Below are 5,154 nucleotides of genomic sequence, written 5' to 3'. Positions count from 1 at the left end.
CCTTGGTTCATTAATTGTAACAAAGGTACCATATTAATGTAAGATGTTAATATATGGGAAACTGTTGAGGTAAATAGATGAAGGAGATTAAGAGGTACAAAATTCCAGTTGCAAAATAAATGAGTCACAGGAATGAAATGTGCAGTCATTAACTATATAATATCTTTGTATGGTAACATCATAACTACAGTTACCGTGGTGATCATTTTGAAACGTATAGCAACATCAAATCACTATGTTGTATAACAGAAAGTAATATAGTGCTGTAGGTCAATTAAATTTCAAAAACAAACAAACAAACTCATAGAAAAAGAGATCAGATTTGTGGTTATCAGAGGTGGGGTCCATGGAGGCAAGGGGTAATTGGATGAAGGCAATCAAAAGGAAGAAACTTCCAGTTATAAGATAAAGGAGTACTAGGGATGTAATGTGCAACATGATACATATAATTAACATTGCTGCATGTTATATATGAAAGTTAAGAAAGTAAATCCTGAGATCTTATCACAAAAAATTCTATTTAATTTTGTATCTATATGAGATTACGAATGTTCACTGAACTTATTGTGATAATCATTTAATAAGGTATGTAAGTAAAATCATGCCATACAACTACATACAAAATTTATGCCATACAACTTAAATTTATACAGTGCTATATGTCAATTATATCCCAATAAAGCTGGAAGAAAAAATAGAGGAAATTAGGTTCTAGGTATATGGGAATTCTCTGTACTATGTTTGCAGTTTTCTATAAGACTACAACTATTTTTAAAAATAAAGGTTTTCAAAACAATAACAAAGTTACATTTTTCAGGTTCTACTGCCCAGGATTTCTAAGTCTAATAAGACCAGTAGCCATCTGTCCACAACCTACTAACTGAAATTCCTCATACCAGAATGGGTCTTGTAGCCTTAACATTATTAATGCCATCCTCATTTTTCAACAGAACTAGGCAGTCCATGACAGACCTATGGAAGACAAGTCATTTAGTAATCTCTCAACACTCATTTCCTAGTTTCTATTTGATTTTTCTACTCTTACAGATCTTATGCTCCATTGGTGAAGCACAACAGGCTTGTTTGAATTCGATAAAATATGTGCAGATAAATATGATAAGGATTAGAAGCTGGAAAATGTTTGGGTACAAACATATTCACCATAGTCTTTATGGGGTGGGTAGCACAAAGGAGGAAGGGAAGGGTGTTGGGAAGATATAAACAAAAGATTTCACAAACTTGCAACAAGTAGTTATCTAATACATAGAATAATGAATGTAGACAATATTCTTGTACTATAGTTATGTAATGTGATAAATATTGCTACAGCTAATCATATTACAATATATAATAACGTCAAAGTAGCACATTGTACACCTTAAATTTACAATGTTATGTGTCAAATATATCCAATAAAAAACTAAAAAACAAAGACTTCAACTATATCTGTAATGGTTTATTTCTTAAACTTGGTGTTTGGTACATACATGCCTATTACATTATTCTTGAAGTCTTTTAAATACATGTTGAATTTTTTAAAGTAAATGAATTAAAAGGATGGGTTCAAATATGAAAGGTTTTGGTGGTTAGGTTTTTCTTGAAGTCAGTCTAAGACATTTCCTCAACAGCACCATCTATAACATTTTATAAACTTACTATGTTAAAATATATTAGCTCTATTTATTTGAATAAATGTTATTTTCTAACAATAGAAGATTATTTCTTCAACTAAAAAAAAAAAAAGGAGAGACAGAGAAATAACTCCAGATGCAGTTTTAAGAAAAAGATAGAGAGCAATCTGTGTTATATTCTTACGGGAGTGTAAATTGTTATGTATAAATTTGTTATAGCTCAAAAACATTATAGAATTATCTAATTTTTACTCATAGGACAGCAAGAGCATTATTTAAATGTACTCTCTCAACTACATTGATTAAATAACCAATCCTAAATGGTTATTAAAAATGCTATTGACATTGCTGGCTCAATCTCGAATTTCTATTAAAACAATCAAGCTACATATGTGTGCAGACGGTGGCCACTGAGCAACTATAACTAAGAATAAAAGAGAGTATAAATATGATTAAATATAGTCAAGAAGGAATACACTCAGGCAAAAAAAAATTAGTCAAGTTCTGTTTTTCTAAAGGTGTAATATCACGCCAAAGAAGTAAAGAGAATAGCTATGCAGTGATACCAAATAAAAGAAGATATAATACACATAAGCACTTTAAGAATTTCCATCTGTTTTTAAATAGGTAGCTTTGAGAAAATCACACATTTATATTTTATAAAAGCTTTGTGTTTCTTTGTATTATTACTATCGTTATTCTTCAGCTATCCAGTTCGTTTATGGCTGATGAACTTGAATATTTTTCTGAACTTTCGTAATTAAATAAAAATTCACTGGCAAGACCAACTTACCAGAATTAAAAATATTTAAGGGAAGAAAGATGGTGAGTGATTGCACTGAGAGCACAGTAGTCTCTAAAGTTAAAACTTTGAGAAGTTGGGGGGCTATGAATTATAGTTAATTAGCTCTTGGTAGAAGCCAATAATCTCCATTACATACACCCAATATGCACTAGCTATGTTCATAGAATAAAGTTTTAAATTCTATGCTCATAACTTAAGAGATTACCATTTCATGTTTCCTAAGAGGGGAAAACAAACTCCTAAATTTCTCTTTTTTACGTAGACTTCAACTGCTACTATAATCCACTGGTGAAAATGGCCATCAATTAAAAAGAAATTTCTGTACGATTATATCCAAATATCCAGATGTAAAGTGAGATAGTCAGTGATGAAGATACATGCCCTTTATTTGAAAACTCTCATTATTATCTAGGGAAATCTTCAAGATGAATAATTCCTTAGTAAAGGGACCTTTTTATCTGAGTATCTTGACACTGTGAAGACCTAATGACATAGCTGCAAGGCTAGAAGAACCATAAAGAACATCTTTAGGGGAAAGGAGTGCTGATCTAGAATCAAGAGAACAATTTCTCTGCCTTGTACCTTCCTTGTTAGTGCAGGGGACAAAAATATTTTTCCTCACAGAATGTAACTGTCCATTCAAACTTATACTGATTTCATTCAACACATTTCCATGTTTCCAGTATCAAGGGCTCTAGTCAGAGACAAAGTTACATAAAAGGCAATCCCAAAACACACAGTACTAAATTATTTCTTCTAAAAACATAAGCAATAGTCAAATAATATTGTATATAATTGAACTCTAATATTCCCTTGAATACAATTCTTTACTAAAAAAGGAACTCGTATGTAGTTAAGCAGAGGCTAATCTAAAAGACTTGCTAGATAATTTGCTTCCTAGGTCTAGAATTCACTTACAAGATGATGTTCTGACGTTCAAAAACGTATGAAATCTTTGAGTTCTGACAAATCTACACATTACACTAAAATCCAGGCAATTAACACAAAAATCTATATATCACATTTTAAAAACATAAATTGTTAATGCAATCAACCACAGATTTGTCATCTTATACTCTAATTATGGTAACTGTAGAGAATTATTTGAACAGCTTATTAAATTGTTACTCCCCAAATTGCTAATATCTTAGATTACTGAGTATTAAAATAAATTTATTAATAATGCATATATTGATATACAGAAAAAAATACAAGTTTTCTAATTAACAAGTAGTCATAGAATAGCTAAAAATTGTCTTTCATGTAGAATTCTGATTAAAAATTGCTTTTTGGGGGCCTCCCTGGTGGCGCAGTGGTTGAGAGTCCGCCTGCCGATGCAGGGGATGCAGGTTCGTGCCCCGGTCTGGGAGGATCCCACATGCCGCGGAGCAGCTGGGCGCCATGGCCGCTGAGCCTGCGCGCCCAGAGCCTGTGCTCCGCAACGGGAGAGGCCACAGCAGTGAGAGGCCCGCGTACCACACACACACACAAAAATTGCTTTTTGGGAAGAACCATGTTGTAATAAAAAAAAAAATCAGAGTTGTATTATTATTGAAAACAAGACTCTGAACTATCAGAACATACCACGGTGGTGCCACCAATATTCATCGGCTGGTTTCCAGACTGTTCCATCACTACGTATTTCCCACATTTTCTGTCCATTCTTGACGCACAAGCTTAACTCCAGAAATGTTCTTCAGCCTGCTCATTGCTCTTTATACCTGCAAACTTGAGAGATAATTGAGTTGATTAATATCCACTATGAGACATCACTGCTAGTGTGGATTAGACTAAATAATAATTATTCTTTATGTGGGATCCACCTTAGAGGAAGAAGTGGGTGTTAAGAAATTACATGAGGATATAAGAAAACCAATCCCACCTCTGTGATGACACCCTCAATACTATGCCACCAGGCAGCTTCCTGGTAGAATGAAACTGCAATTATACAATTCTTCCTTCTCTCTCCTATCACATCATTTCACAGAACTCTTCCTTCTGACTTCAGGAACAGCTCAAGATAGAATTCTGAAATACGTGAATGTTGCTGTTGCTTCTTTTCCAAATAGACAGGAACATCTTTCCGCTCTTACTGGCAACAACCTTTAGGCACACATGACCCTCTGCTCATCAAGTCTTGACCTTCTTGGGTTCCTCCTCACCTTTAAAACTTTTCCAATCTATTATTTTTCTCTGCTTCTAGAAAATGTTAATCTAACTGGATTTATACTTCTGGAAAAAAATAATACAACTTGGCTTACATGTCTCCAAGCCCCAGACTGATACAGACGGTTAATCTGATAAACAAATCTCTGTGAATATATTCACCAAGATCCCCTTCTCTTCGTTTTTTGTGAGATCTATTTGGCATAGTTACCCAGAAGATTACTTCTGATTTTGCTTACAGTTTAGTAACAAGACACTTGGGCAGGTGGGGCTTTTCTAACTTCTGAAAATTATACTCAAAAGCAAAGGACTTTTTTCTTATCTGTAGATATATCTTTGGAGGGATCTAAAAGAAAATTGACAAGAGTTAAGAAATCATTTTTTTTAAGGAATCATTTTTAACCTCAAATAAAAAGTTATCAATCAGCTCCCAACACACGTACCCAAGGAATCCCAAATAAAACTGGTATAGAAAATTATTTATGAAGAATGGTGCTTAAATAACCTAAAAGTTTTTAAATATCTCTTCAATTTGTAATTAGTCCATAGTTA

This window comes from Grampus griseus (assembly GCF_964374135.1).
Source record: "Grampus griseus genome assembly, chromosome: 12".
Lineage (NCBI taxonomy): Eukaryota > Metazoa > Chordata > Mammalia > Artiodactyla > Delphinidae > Grampus > Grampus griseus.
Note: the sequence above shows the minus strand (reverse complement) of the source record.